We start from the raw sequence: 16,142 nt of genomic DNA, 5'->3' as shown, positions 1-16,142 counted from the left end.
TGGGCCTGCCTGGGTGGGCCTGTGTGTCTACCCGGTCTATGGCAGCCTGTCAGGGTGATCAGGAGACCATGGAGCCTAGAAGAGTGGCCCAGGTGTCTGCCAGAAGGAGGAAGGGCAAGGGTCGCAGGAAACTGGCCCCAGAAGTTCCCCCGGTCCAGGAGGAGGCTGAACCTGAGGTGGAGGCCCTGGAGCTTACAGGGGAACAGGTGGCTGAATTGGGTGAGGTCCCTGGGTTGTCAAAGTGACAGCAGGAAGGGTGGCCTCCCGGGAAGCATTCTGTGAGGCACAGAAGTCATGCCCTACTCTGGAGGGTTTGCTGCAGCAGGCTGAAGACCAGGCATCTGGCAAGGAGCCTGGATCACATTTGATTTACTGGGAGTATGGCCTCCTATATAGCGAGCCTAAGGTTCCTGAGCCTGGGTCAGCCCATGTGCTGGTGGTATCCCAGTGCTTCAGAGCCTTCCTACTGGATCTGGCTTATGACGTGCCTTTATCTGGTCATTTGGGGTAAGACAAGACTTTTGACCGGCTTGTCACCCACTTCTATTGGCTCCAAATGCGCAGGCACTCTGATGCTCATTGTAGGTCTTGCTCAACTTGTCAGGCAGGTGGCAACAGTGGGGGGAAATGTAAAGCTCCCCTCCAACCTTTCCCTGTGGTTAGTACCCCCTTTGAAAGGGTTGGTATTGACATTGTGGGGCCTCTGGTTCCCAAGGCAGCCATGGGCAACAGGTTTATTCTGGTCTAGGTGGACCATGCCACCCGGTACCCAGAAGCCATTCCTTTGAGATCTATCACTGCCCCTGTGGTGGGACATGCGTTGATGGGATTTTTACCCGCATGGGCTTCCCCAAGGAAGTGGTGTCCGATAGAGGTACCAGCTTCATATCAACATACATGAAGTCTCTGTGGAAGGTGTGTGGGGTAACGTACAAGTTCACCACACCTTACCACCCCCAAAGCAATGGTCTGGTTGAGAGATTCAACTGCGCCTTGAAGGGCATGATAATGGGCCTGTCAGAGCCATTGAGGTGGAAGTGGGATGTTCTCTTGCCATGACTTCTGTTCGCTTAAAGGGAGGTGCCTCAAAAAGGGCTTTGCTTTAGTCATTTTGAGCTGTTATATGGCCACCCTGTGAGGGGGCCTTTGAGCCTGGTCAAGGAGGCTTCAGAGAAAGCCCCCAGTAACCCCCAGGATGTATTCAGTTACATGCTGGATCTGAGAAACCAGACTGCCCGCTTCAGGAGTCTCGCCAAGGAGAACCTTGAAGCAAGCCAGGAAGGCATGAAATGCTGATATGACCAGAATGCCATTCTGGTCGCGATTCAACCTGGTCAGAAAGTGTGGGTGATGGAGCCAGTGGAGCCTAGGGTGCTCCAGGACAAGTGGACTGGGCCATTTGAGGTGGTGGAGAGCAACAGTGAAGTCACCTACCTGGTGGACTTGTGGACTCCCAGTAACCCTTTAAGGGCCCTGCATGTGAACTGGCTCAAACCACACTGTGAGCGGATTGAATTGTCCCTGCTCCTAGCAACAGATGATGGGGTGGAAGAAAAGAGTGAACCTCTTCCTGTCTGCTGGAGAAAAAGATGGGTTTGTGGAGGAAGTGATCCTCTCCCCCTCCCTGACTCCAAAGCAGCAGAGGGACTGTCGCCAGGTGTTGGGTCAGTTTGGCTCACTGTTCTCCCTCATCCCAGGGGTCATACATCTGTCTACACATGATATGGACATTGGGGACAGTCCTCCTGTTAAACACAAAAGGTACAGAGTGACTGACTTGGTAAGGGCTAACATTAAAGAGGAATGTTAGGCTATAAATTAGAGTGGTGCGTAGTAGAGTGCAGTGGTGGAGAGTGCAGTGGTTCAGAGTGGAGTGGAGCAGAGTGGAGTGGCTCAGAGTAGAATGGCAAAGAGTAGAGTGGCGCAGAGCACAGTGGCAAAGCTTAGAGTGGTGTAGAGTAGTGCAGAGTGGAGTGGTGCTGAGAGCAGTGGTGCAGAATCGAGTCAAGTGGCATAGAGTCCAGAGTAGAGTTGAGGGGCATAGAGTGCAGTGGGGTAGAGTGCAGTAGCAAAGACTAGAGTGGCATAGAGTTCAGTGGCGAAGTGTGTGGTGTGCGGTGTTGCAGAGTAGAGTATCAGAGTTGTGTAGAGTGGTTTAGAGAGCAGTGGCATAGAATACAGGGATGCAGAGTAGAGTGCAGTGGCATAGAGTGCAGTGACAGAGTGCAGTTGTGTAGAGTGCATTTGCGTAGAGTTCTGTAGTTAAGAGTAGAGTGGTGTAGAGTGCAGTGGCATGGAGTGGAGTGGCGCAGAGTGGAGCAGAGTGGCATACAGTGTAAAGTGCAGTGGCGTAGCGTACATTGTTTCAGAGTAGAGTGAAGTGACATAGAGTGGAGTGGTGCATGGTGGAGTGCAGTTGAGTAGTGTGGCATAGAGTATAATGGTGTAGAGTAAAGTGGTGTATACTGCAGTGGCACAGAGTGCATTGGTGCAGAGCAGATTAGAGCAGTGTACAGTGGATTGGCGTGGAATGCGGAGGCAAAGAGTTGAGTGTTACAACATAAAGTGCATTGGCATAGAGTGTTTTGGCATAGAGTGCAGTGCCGTAGAGGGCAGTGTTGCAGACTAGTGTAGTGTACAGTGTCATAAGGTGGGGTTGTGCAGTGCAGATTGGTGTGGCCTAGACTAGAGTGGTGTAGAGTGCAGTGGCAAAGAGTGGAGTGGAGTAGAGTGGCAAAGAGTGCATTGGCATAGAGTAGAGTGGTACAGGGTAAAGTAGAGAGGCGTAGCATGAAGTGGCATTGAGTGCAGTGGGGTAGAGTGGAGTGGAGCAGAGTGCAGTGGTGTGGAGTTTTGTAGAGTACAAGGGAATGGAGTGGAATGGTGTGGTAGCACACTGCCACTACAAACAGCACATTTTCAGTTAAAATGAGCATTACATTTGCACAGACATACTGTTTTATTAATAAAACTAATCAGTGCACAGATGAAAATGTGTGGAAATTACATCATTTAGTTTAATGATTCGTTTTGATCATGTTAAAGTATTTGTCTCCAACACACTTCAGAAATAAAAATCCTTCTTCATTTGTGCATTCATAATTCTGATATAGTCTGAAATACTCACACAGTTTATTTAAATGTGTGCTAGAAGAAAACTATTTCCTACCACCCAGTATCCAGCAAGATTGTTCCATAAATCCTCTCACTTTGAAGTCAGAGAAAGAAAAGTATACAAGCACCCTTGGAAGACAGCACCTGACATTTGACCTCAGTCTTTGAATGAACAGCAAATGTGATGAGATAGGAACAAGAATTGTTCCTATTACCCTGAGTGCCTGTTAACAAAAAGCAAGGCTGTAGAAGGATACAGGAAACACAGTTTAAGGAACTGGAGGGACAAACGGAACGTGGAGAGCCTAAAGCAAATAAAGCCAGCAAATGGAAAGCCAGAAAGTGTGAGTTACAAACCACAATGCCAATGGTAATCAATGAGTGGAATGCATTCCTAGGTGAACTTTCTTAAAGTCCCCAAGATGTCTTTAGCAAACCAGACAGCTGTCTGGTAGGCTGCGACCTAAACAGCCCACCTGCTCATAAAGAGGCCCACAAACTGCTATAAAAACAGCCCATAAACCTGACCTATCCGACCAGCCCATAGGGCTCTTTCTGATTGACCTAAAGGCCAGCCCAATCCTGTGTGCAGTAATGTTATAACATTGGTGGTCAGGCTGGCAGTGGACAGACAGATAGCAGGAAAGTGTGGGAAGGCCCACATGTGACAAAGGTTGCAGAGGCAAGAAGGTGGCAGTCACAGAGGGAGGAAAAGCACCCTGGCAAAACCACAACCAATTGCTTCCCATAAACATGAGAGCTTTCTTCTGCCCTCTCTCCATTCAGATGTTGTCCACGGAATTGGAGTCTCTCTCACCTCACAGGGTAAATGTGTAGAGATTGAATTCACATTTAGGGCCTGACTTAAAACTTGGCAGATGGTTACTCCATCACAATGGTGACGGATATCCTGCCGAAATCTACATTTCATAGAATATAATAGAATTTAGATTTCGGTGGACAGGATATCCGTCACCGTTATGACGGAGTAACCCATCCACTGAGTTCTAAATCAGGTCCTTATTTGTTTCACAATTTAATTGTGCTGAATAGGGATAGCCAGTGAAAGCAGCATTCTGTGGCTCCTCCTGTCCAGGCAGCAGGTCTTCACAGCAGCACTCATATCAGCTAAGGTTTAACAGTTCTTGAAATGGGTTCAGTGGGCATTCTACCTCTTGTTCTCAGTTACAAGCAGGTTTTTATTCAACACTCATCCTAGATTCCAATCCTCACTGAAAGAGAGTAGCCAAGATACCTCCCTCTGGTGCAGTCCTTCTTTATATGCTGTTGCACAGGGTTTGGCCCAAGCATAAGGAAGAAAAGCTTACCAGGCTCAAAGGCCATGCTCATATTTCCAAAAAATGGCAATTGTTGCTCTGCAAAAAAGCCATTCAATACCTGTACAGCACTGGATATGAGGGACGGAAACCAATCGCTCTCTAGTGCATCTTCTAATTTTTGACATCTCAGAATGCTACCAGAAAATTATGTATCTTCTAGGTAATGATTTGACTAATAAAGAGCTTTTGCTGAGCTTTATCCCTCCTTGTCAGATCTGAACATAGCACGCAGACAATGGGCAGGTAGCACATATGTTTTGCTCAAGTAATAATAGTGATAATATCCTGACAACAATCTTTGTTAAGAGGGTGCTTATCTTGGACCATTACCTGACCTATGTTGCTCCTTCCACAACTTAAGAGAAGGTGGAGTTTTCTGATAGGACTAATGATACACACAACATCATCAAACAACATGTTGAAGTCCTTCTGGCCTCCCACCTGCCAACAAGGAAAACTGAAGGTGGGAGTCACAGTACTGTTGAGGACAGATAACCCGCCTTACCCTCTTGTGTTTGGTTCTCAGTCAAAAAGGATGTGCTACTGTTCTAACAGGACATTTTGTCCAAAGAAAGGGGAGGCAATCCATCATGGAAGGGTGGTGAGTCTTCAATACAAAGGGGCATATTTATCAAAGTTTTATGTCGCCCTTGTGCCAAGCCTAGAATGAGATTTACCAAGCCATGCAAGACCATTTGCATGGCCCTGCATGGCTTGGTAAATCCTGAGTAACACAAGGCGGTGCAAGTTGCTCCCTTGCGTTACTCTGCCCCAGGGAGGCATTCCATGGGTGGTGTGTGGGTGTTCCCACGCATTCATCTCTGGATTTTGCTGCATTCCCAGATTTACTGTGAGTGGTAGTCCTGTGAAAGCATCAAAATGCTATGCCCTTCCTGGGTAGGCGTAAGAGAAGAAGTATATTTATTTCTCCTTATTGTTCCCTTTCTATGTGTGCTGCACACATAGAAAGAGGTAAAAGCTGCAGAGGATTGCTTTTGGACAGGAAGGTGTCCCTTCCTGAACAAAATCAGTACTACCTGCAACTCAGGCACCCTTTCACCATTATGGTGCAAGAGTGCCTGAGTTGGTACAAGGCAAACAAAAGTGCGCCAAAGCAAGGAGAGAGCAGAAATGTGTCATTGTTTCCTGCCCTTTCAGGCAGCGCTGCACAGCACGGTGTCTTGCTGTGTTGCATGAAAAAATAATCAATATGACCCAAGATGCCTCCCTGGCTTCATGTTGCAATCTGTCTGTGAGATCAGGAGGTGGAATCTCGAACACTTAGGGACAGATTATGCAGCTAGTCTAGTGCCACTTTTCTTGCGCCCCTTAGGACCCCCCTAATGCCACCATGGTAGTGCGGTATTTAAAATATGGCGCACCATGGTGGTAGTTAGGGTGACTAGCATCATAATTTCTTTATGCTAGTCCGGCGCTTCGCAGGATTATCTTAAAAAATGCTAATGCTAATCCTGCAAAGCACCCAGAGGCTCATTGTAATCGATGGGTGACTCTTGTCAATGCCTGCACTAGGCGTTAAAAAATCTTAGAGAATCCTTTGTGCCATTTTACAGCCCCCCTAGCGCCGGAACGCCTCCTTTGCATACATTATGCCTAGCGCAGGCATAATGTGGCGCAAGGGGTTACAAAGTGGCACAATGCAAGCATTGCGCCACTTTGCAAATATGGTGCAGTGTTTTTCCCCTTCTAACGCTACATTAGTGTCAAAAATATGATGCTAATGCGCCATTGGAATGGCACAAGGCCAGCATAAATCTGGCCCTTAATATCAAAGTCAAAGTATTGTGAAAGGGGGGCAGAGGTTCAACAATTTTAATCAATATGTAGTTGCAGGGGTGCAGTTCATCGTCACAGGACAATCTCAGTGCAGAAATCTGAAGCCATCTACTCCAGCACTAGAACTGTTACCACAGGAAGTGGCAGGAAACACAACTTCAGGGCTTTGGGGATAAGCAACAGTATCACATTTTGAAAGGCAGGTGGCTCCCACTAATCCACTACACATTTGGACACACAAACAGATTATACAGGTTTGAGAATTAAACTATGAATCAAAAAATACATTACAAGAAATTAGTAATCTTCTAGGATAAAGTGACATCCTATCAGACCATGTCCAGGGTGGCCACAGGGCAAGCAGAAATTACTGGGCTACAGCACCGGGGGATGAAGTTGTTTGTATCCAAAGTACCATGAGCTGTACTACGGTGCCGCTGTAAACTGGGCCAAGGACAACCCCTTCAGGACTTGACTCTCAGTGGTAGTGATGGCAAGCAGTCAGAGGCTCTTCAGCAAGGTGGTATAATCACACAACAGTGCAATAAATGAATATCCAACCCTTGCTTATCTTTCACAAAATAAGGTACTTTTGATGCATGCTAGAATATAATACTACACACTAACACAACTAAATACATTTACATATATTCAGAAAGTGGAGCGCAGCTATCCGCTATCTTCCACACACTATCCCTGATCAAGATGCAGCCATGCACATGCCTCTATGCTGGTGATGATGCAGCCACACACAGGTCAATACTTGAATGATGATCTAGCTACACCTAGACCTGTTCTTCTGCCCGGCAATCATGATATCAATCCTTTCGGTTCCCTCCCAGAACTGCAGCAGAGAGGCTGCTCTCTCAGATCACTTTCCTCAATCTGTGCCCTGAAGACACTAGGGACATACTGTTCCTTGCTCCTGATGGAGTAGTCCACTGTCTGTTAGTGAGGACATGCTTGGTGTGCCACACCAGCTAACAAGACAAAGCCAGGACCTTAGTGATATCAAGGGATATGTCTAAGCCTCTACACTCATTTTAGATTAGTGTGATGTTTAAGCCAAAGAAACAAAAGTGAGGATACCAGATACGTGCAGTCGGGCATTCAGGGCAGGGAAACACAACTCTACAACATTCCCCCGATACATTCATATCTATATTAACCCTGCAGAAGACATACTATGGAACTATGTTTATACGCAAGAACCCAAGTTACACCTGGACTTGTGAGCAAAAGACCCTTAGAATAGTGCTTCCTGCCTGATGCTTCAGCTATTTATTTAAATAAACAGCAGTACTGACAATGTTGTTTTACAATGCCAGTCTTGGATTCCTTTGTCATGGCTGCATTGCAATCCTGGAATTTCTGGGGTTGTGTGGTGTATCTAAGGCTCGTGCTACTGCTGTTTCTTGGTATTTTGACATGAGGTTTATTGCTTGCATATGGCACAAGACATGAATCACCCTTTCCTGCTGGTATTCTGATCTATAGTATGAAAATTGAACCTTGGCTTTACCTTTGTCTGAAAAACACAGAGATACCCATACTTGCCCCTTCCCTCACCAGCTGCCCAAATGTGTTTGATGCTAGCTTCAGAATCCAGATTGCTCCTTGGCTATTTACCACGTCCTGTGTTTTGAGACTTTTATGTTCGAAAAAGACTATTTTCTTGAAAATAAAAATAATTTGTACCAATAAATAGCACAATAAAGCATTTACATTTCACTGAGCATTCTTAATGTATCAAAAAAGACTAAACTTATTTAATTCAAACAAGTATTCATCTGTTTGTTTGTCAAGTAAAGATTGAGGTAGTGATAGCGCCTACGTTACCACAATTATTGCAATGAGAGTGAGAATTTGAATGAGAACAGGGAAAACTTTCAAATAAAAAACAAAGCTTCGGATTAAATATTGCTCTTAAATAGTAGAGTAAGATGCTTTAGTGCTACCCAGGATTGATTTCTGGTGTTTTTGTGCTTGTCAAAAAGACATTCCCTATTTGCGGATAAGTTTGAAAATAAGAACTTGTCTTTTATAAAATACATTCCGGGATATGTAGTTATAATAGTTCTCTAATCAAGGACGAAGATTTACAAATCTCTAGTACTGTTCTTTTTGCTGCCAATTAGCTTCTAAGGATCCACTTATTTTGAGTTGTGTCCATACCCAGACCATGCCAGCTCATTAGAGACAGAAAAAAATACCGGTTTGGACAGCGGAATATCAGCAGAATTATAGATCTCTTCTTATGACTGCCCAACACGTTCAGAGTTTAACACAACCTACAAACGTGTAAAGAAGATTTTTTTAGGGTTTGTTCGACTTCTTTCAGGGTCTCACAGGCGTTACTGGCCCCTAAAGGTGTGGGTGAGATAGTATGCCATGCGTGTCCTGTGGTCACTCTCACTACGCCTCTGCTAACTGGGCCTATTGCATCATTCCCACACTTGATGCACAGTGTAGCGAGCCTGACCGAGGAACCAAAAGCAGCCCGGGAAAAAATGCTCAAACCAACCGTACCGCTTTATTTTTCTCAAGCTCTTTCTCTTCTCCCTCTATGATCTTTTTCTCTCTACCTTCCCCCTCTCCCTCTTTCGCGAAGCCTCTCCAGCCTGCTGAAATAATCCTGGGAAGCTGGAGAAACTGACAGAGGCACAGGAGCAGTCCTGCACTTTCAAAACCGGTTTCCAAGGGCTCCAGCTCACTGAGGAAAGGCCTGGTGGAATAAAGGCCTGTCCGGCTCTGATAGAGCGGGTGAGCAGTCACAGAGGTAGGGCAGGGGGCAAGAGCTCAAAACTTAATGGGTACAATATTGTACAGCTATGTGCTTATCATTTGGTAAAAAAAGAGAGTAGTTATATCACAGAAAAGCAAAACACACCACAATTCAATGCTCCCCATCTGGTGCAGACACTCTGCTATAGGAGTTCACTAGTGTGCATAGTCCCTGATATTGAATGGTTCATTCTGGCTAACCTCACTTGCTAGATGATTAAATAAATTCAATGGCTTTCACCAACTTGTGTTCACTCTGGCAAAAGTCTTAATTTCTTTTGTGAGATTTCTCTCCACACTTAGGGCCTGATTTATATTTTGGCAGAGAGGGAACTTTGTTGCACCAGCAATAGAGTTCCCACACCGCCGAGAATATAGTCTTCCCACCCATTTAAATTCAGGATGACCATAGTTTGAAAGCAGAGACTACTCTATCTCTGGTGTGGTCAAACTCCTCTGATGACCAGATGAAGTAAGGACTCTGGGAGGTTTGGCTATATGTCCACCTTCCTCTTTTAAATGGGCGAAGATATAGCCGTTTTCAATGCTCAATACTACCATCACTATAGGAGGAAACTTCCATGGCAAGGGGGGGGCACTGTTTTTTTATTTTCAAAAAGAAAAATCCACATTTGGGATTTTCTTTTTGAAAATAAAATAAAAAATGTAATTCGTTGTGAGGCTCCAGTAATTTAATGGAGCCATCTGGCCAAGTTAAAGTGCATTGACAGGAACCACTGTGATGGCAGTTCCTGTCAATGCTTTAAGTGTCTGTTGGGCCAGCGGATATTTCATAATTTGGCAATTGCACCTCCGTTGGGGAATGGAGTAATTTACTCCATTGCCCTGGCAGTAGACAGGCTGCCCGCCAAATTATAAATTAGAAGTCAGGCCCTCAGTCTCTTATGCCAATCGCAGCTAAACTCCACTTTTACCTGAGATGCAGTTGTGATGGTGCCCACAAGGTGCAGTCTCCGAGCCCACTCCTGCGACAGCAGCTATATTGAATCAGAGGGCCGTGACTCTTTCCACCCATGAGCTGCTGAGTGAGATCAGCATGGCAGACCTACACTTCTCTTTGTCAGTTCTAGCCTCCCAAGTCAGGTATAGATTGGTGCTTGGTCACAACAGGTACAGCCTTTCCGACCTGGTACAGACAGGTGCTCTGTTATGGTAATTGCTGCCTTCCAGGCTAGGTGCAGACAGGTGGTGAGTCATGGCAGCTGCAGCCTTCCAGGCGAAATCTTTGGCAGGTGTGCTTCTTCAGCAGTTGTAGCCTACAAGCCAGTCACATTTCTGCTTTAATGACGATAAGGGATCTTCAGCTCCTAGTTCAGACAGTGGCAGCACCAGCCAATCTCACAAACTCATGGCAGGATTGCAACTGACATGTTATTTCTTCACTTGTGACTTATTGGGGCAGTTTGTCATAGACATTGCTTGGGGGACAGAGGGAACTCTCACAACACAGGTCACTTCTGGCTTCGCTCTTGAAAGTCATGGTGCAATTCACAATGTGAGCCACTTTCAGTCAGCTTCATCTGGGTGTTCCTGACACCAGGAAACATGATGTGCTTCTCCTCTTAGTTTCTCCTCCTACAGGGCCAGGCCCACGTGTTTCCTTTTTCAACAGGCAAGCAGGCGTCTAGGTTTTTGGCAGAATCTCAGCTGTTTCTGCAAAAAGTACAGAATTGAGGAGATGTCTATCACTGGAAGAATGACTGTCATGCAGACACCAGCCGTGGTCACTAAGCACTCCTTCAAGTAGTATGTTAAGCACTCCATTCCTTGGTCATGAAGAATTTGGAACTGGAACCAAGGCCCATATTTATACTTTTTTAGCACTGCATTTTCACGCAAAAGCAGCGCAAACTTGCAAAATATAATTGTAATTTGTAAGTTTGTGCAGTTTTTGCATCAAAAAGCGGCGTAAATGCGGCACTAAAAAAGTATGAATATGGGCCCAAGTGGGTTGGTTTGAGTCCTTCTTTTATACTCATTTCTTCAGACAAAGGATGTGGATGCACAGTCTAAATTGTCAGAACCAGTTTGGGTAGTTTCACTTTCAAATGTCCTCTTCACACTGCTTCTCAGCCATAGCCTTTAAGCGAGGTGGTTGCTCTCACAGCAGGTAGCATTCATGCTAGCTCAAAGCAGAAGTGTCTAAATCAAAGGCACATTGAAGTGTGAGATCGCTGAACCTGTCCATCATCAGCCTTTCTGAAGTAAACAGGAATATACATAAGGGCAGTCCGTGTCTAAATATTTCCTCACCATAAATAACAGGTAGTGTAGTTCCAACGCTCACCACTGCCATTTTCAAAATGATATTGTTCAGGAAGACCCTAGCAGCCCTCTATTAGCAAGGGCCTGATTGGTTTTCTTATGGTAGATCTGGCCCCACCCTCCCTCTACTCACTGTTTGAGTCTCCGACCTTCAGTCACAGGAATGAAGTTGATACACTTCTACTGTCTGGGGAAGCTGTAAAATCCCCCATCTTGTGTCAGGCTACATCAATAAACATGCAAAATGGATGTCTCTGGTCTCAGCACTGAAAATCTCACTACACACAGAGTCATACTATCACACATGTAACACACATCTATTGCACAGACACGTACTCAACATGGACAGAATGTAAGAGCAAAGGAATGGGGTTCCTATGTAAGTAGTAATTTACATCAGGGAGTTAGTAGACCATGCTCTGCTTTGACACAGGGAAAGAGATCTGATCATACAACTTATTCACAAAAACTCTGTACCATGCTACCACTGCTTTATGTGACATAACCTAAGCATGAAATGTAGCCCTTTACCCACTATGATGTGTGCTTGCTGCACCCCTCATATACAGAGAACAGGTTCTATACCTTGTGCTACCAGGGAGAGGCCTAGGCTCCTGTACACATATTTCATTAGCATGATAGCAGGGCCAAGCAAATAGCATGAATACCAGTTTCAAATGTAGGCAGGCACTCTTGGCATGGGTACATGCCCGTTTACCAAGCAAGAGATATACCCTTCCTAAAAGGGCTTTCAAATCGCCTACAGTGCCTACTGCTAGGCAAAAGTAGCCTCTTTGGAGTAGAGTAACTCTTTAGAAGACTTTTAAACCCTCTCCTAGCATTTGATTTCATTCTCCTTAAGGTGTTCCTATTTCTTTAATATCTTCTAAAAGGCAGAATACCCTTAAAGGAGAAGGAAACAATAAGTACTTTTTGTTCTTTTGTCTGTCCTTCTGGGCAGAGTATAGTTTTGTAGTCTCAACCAAAATGGGAAAGGCTGGGTGGGAGTTGCTGTGTGTACTGTCTCTCCTCAGTCTGCAAGACTCTTGATCAATGAGGAGAGGAACAATGGGTGAAAGGCGGGGCCATGTCTTCGGTGCCAATCTATTCTCTCAGCTTCCTGGATGAGGAAAAATGAATGGGGATGTCAGGGCTCACAAATGGGGAAAGCGGTTCGCTCTGGTTTCAAAGGAAAGCCAAAGCATTTATGCATCTGAAATTAGTGATAAAAGGTTTGCCGTTGTACACACAGCAGCTCAAAAACTAGCAAAAGTGAGAAGGAGCAGGTATTGTTCCAGATAACAAACCCGTTCGCACTCCTCAATTGAGTTTTAAGTCTAAGAGGGAGAACGAAGGAGACTTTCCATGTGGAGAATTAATGTGGGTCCCAACTCATATTTTACACTGGAGGATGAGGATCTGTTTGATAAATATGTGCAACCACCAAGCTCTCAGTTGTTCGTGCACTGCTCTACAAGGTCTATTATTCAAAGAGAGTGGAAGGGCCCTGAATAGTTAACTTTTCTTAAATGTATTGTGGATGAGGAAGTGGGTATTTTGACTAAGTACATGTTGGTGCAATGTTATCTTATAGGGGAAATTATCCATGGCAGTTAAGGATTTGTCCCCCATGGACTCAATGGATTGAAAAGTACAATCTGCTCTAAAAATGGCATGTGCTGGTTCTACTTTTTCTGAGTCGGCGTATATACAGTTTATGTAACACAATCCCTCAAGAAAGATTTTCCCACCATATACAAACTAATCCAAGATGAACTAGATTGTTCAGAAGTATTGTCTCTCAGGGAAGAGCAACTAGAGTACTTGGCTGATTGGATCTGACTCTACTCAAGATGCAGCATTCTCTGGAAGTTTTACTAGTGCAGCATAAAGGAATGTATGAGCCTGAGTTTGGAAGACTGGTGCATCATAAAAATAGAACTGATTTAAACCGTTGTATTCACATACTATTATTGGTGGCACACCAAGTAGACCCCTTAGCCCCAATGATTCCGCTTTGCTTAGATTTGACACAGACACATTGCCCAAAAAGATGAGTACAGAGTGCTGACATATTGGCATTGACTATGTTTGACAGAAACATTGGACTCATATCGTATGGGCCTCAAAGATCTTATGCCCCCAGTATGTGTACACAAAATACCATGGCTGGATTCTGTAAGACTGCTACTGGGGAAGCTGGGGCTGAGGAATCTTTGGGTCTCTCCAGAAGAGACGTGTTTAATCTCGAGAGCTAGACTGGATGCAAATTACTGGGAATTTTCCACTATTCAAATAATTGCAGGTTGTAAAGGCTCTTTTACAATGGACTTTTTTTAGGTCAAACAATTTCCATGCTAAGAGCCAACCATGGATGAGATTACTTCCCCACTGGCAAGCAAACTATACAGTCAGTTCAGGAACAGGACTCTGCCAATCAAAACATTCTGTAGCAATTGGTCAAGAGACATACCTGGGGAGATCTATGCCCTGTGAGGCCCTGGAATATCTAACTCACATTTATTTCTTTGCCCAGCATATCGGTACCAGGGAAGAAAGTGGGTAGCTCCTCTTTGTAGGAGGCTACAAAGGCTGATATATTGAGGCATATAGAATACTTCTGTTTGATATAAGCAGATTGGTGGTCTTCTCAATCACCATATTCTTAAAGTCAGCCTGATGTGGTGAAGTAAGTGTATCCAAGCAGCAGTTGTTTAGGAAGTATTTATGTACTGGTCTTGTAATCAAAAGAGAGTGATATGTTGATTAGAGTAAACTCATTCTTGGTTTAATTGTTTTTCATAGCTACTGAACACTGTGATAAATGAATTGTGGACTTTTATGTTTGTGGTTAGTTATTTGATACAGCATTTTAATGCTAATTTGCACTATTTGCAAATGCGAGAAATAATCCATAGGTACAAGCTAGTCCTGGTGCCAGAATACCTTTAAGGTAGTACTATGTCTGATATCTTTGGCACTTGTGATTTTAACCTCCAGTTTATCTGATTCTGTGAAACCCTATGCTGATCTTGCTCAGCACCACATCCCTCCCCTTTTATTTGTATACTATAATGTATTTTATAAGCACTTGCAGTTTTGCGGTCCATTATTGCACTTTAAATTTGTATTTAGTATGATGCCTTCCTGCTTTTAATGGTATAGTATTATGTGTATTTGACTCTGGTTTTTATGACAGTGATTTTTTTTATCAATGTACATAAAGCTTTTAATGCTTTCTCTCTCTGGTGATAATCACTTCTATAGTGTATGATGATTTTCTGTTTTTATGTATGTTTGTACTTTTATGATCCTGGAAACTGAAATAAAGTTATGATGATGGAAAAGTTCCAAACTGCATTGTTCCGATCCAACCACCCAACTTCTGAGAATTGTTTTAAAGATGTTACTTGGACATTGTCACGCCTATTTTTGGTGCATAAGGACATGAGGGGCAAGAGGACAATACTTATAATTAGCCTTGTCTTTTGAATCTAAGGAACTATCAGTTAAGAGAACAGAAAACATGTCAGTTACGAGTTACTAAAGGCAAGCATCTAACAGAATTTGCACTTGCTTAGGCACAAGGGAAGAAAATATGGCTTAGTGGCTTGAACAGCTGACCTTGGAACGGGGGAACAAACTTTAAGTAACAGTCTCAGTGTGTTCTAATGCCTTCAGACAACGTTTGCAGAGTAACAAAGCTGCAAAAAATATTAACTACCAGTGCAGGCAAATATTTGGTGGACAGCCAACATCACCAAGTTTTTTTTTATTTTGAAAACCAAATAATTAATGACCTCCACATCCAGGGAGCTTTTTCCTTTGGTGTGGTGGAAATGATTTTTTTCTGTACAACAGCTGTGTCAGACAGAAAAAAAGGACATGAAACCATTTGCCCCAAATAGAGCAGACAGCGTGAGGCCCTTACACTGATGGTCAGCTCTCTGTCAGGCTACCAGAGTAAGTTTCCCATTAAGTGATCCACCTGGGGCGCAGCTGACAGAAAGTTGACAGTATGTTCTGATTCTATGTTCTGATTCTAAATAGGACAGGCACACCGAAGGTTAAGAGGACAAGGTACTGCCTCGCTTTTGTGATGAAGTGCCCTATTCACCAAATTTTAAATCAAACCCTTAGATTGTCTATGGTGTATTCCATCAAAACATTTGTCTTTGTTGAGACACAATTTGATCTCTATCTTCTAAAGTAATTAAAAAAAAACAACCTACTGTTTTTGCTGTGCTTAGCACCCGAGTTTTGTACCTCTAAAACAACCAAGTTCACAAGTAGTACAATTTGCAAGCTCAATATGCAACACATCCTTTAATTTGAAGAAAATGCGTTTTCGGAGAGGACATACATAACATGGTCTGACTGGTGTGTGAGTCAGATGCATGCTTTGACCGAGGTAATGGTTTAATTGAATGGATATGCTTGCAAGAGTGCCTGTAAACTCCTTCATATTCCATGAAGACAGCACCGGCACAAAGATCTGCCTAGGATTTTAGGCATTTCTTGGTTCACGGCTACTCCTCACCCTCAACGTGGCCTTGAATGTGATGATGATTCCCTCCACTCCCAGCAACGCCAAGAAACTGAATACTACTCTCAGTTGATCTGCATGCATGTGTTATTTCTTGCATTTTTTTTTAGCTGTAGTAGTTATTAAGACGTGTTTATATACAACTAATAGACAACGGGCTAAATCCAGGAATAAAATACACACGTCTGACAAACGAAACAATATGAAGGGCAAGAGTTAGAACAGAGGCTCAGCCTTCCACCCTTTGGAGATTGGCAAATTGAGTACCATAATTA

The 16,142-nt window shown here is 44.0% G+C and overlaps 1 long non-coding RNA gene across 1 annotated transcript in view; it reads left to right on the top strand.

The window, feature by feature from the left end:
* The window catches only part of LOC138258642 (uncharacterized), an 80,708-nt gene that overhangs the window by 13,671 nt on the left and 50,895 nt on the right, over positions 1-16,142 (top strand). The gene's annotated exons all lie outside the window — the stretch shown is intronic.

The sequence above is a fragment of the Pleurodeles waltl genome, chromosome 9 (assembly GCF_031143425.1).
Source record: "Pleurodeles waltl isolate 20211129_DDA chromosome 9, aPleWal1.hap1.20221129, whole genome shotgun sequence".
Taxonomy (NCBI): domain Eukaryota; kingdom Metazoa; phylum Chordata; class Amphibia; order Caudata; family Salamandridae; genus Pleurodeles; species Pleurodeles waltl.
Note: the sequence above shows the minus strand (reverse complement) of the source record. Positions and strands in the feature narration are given on the sequence as shown.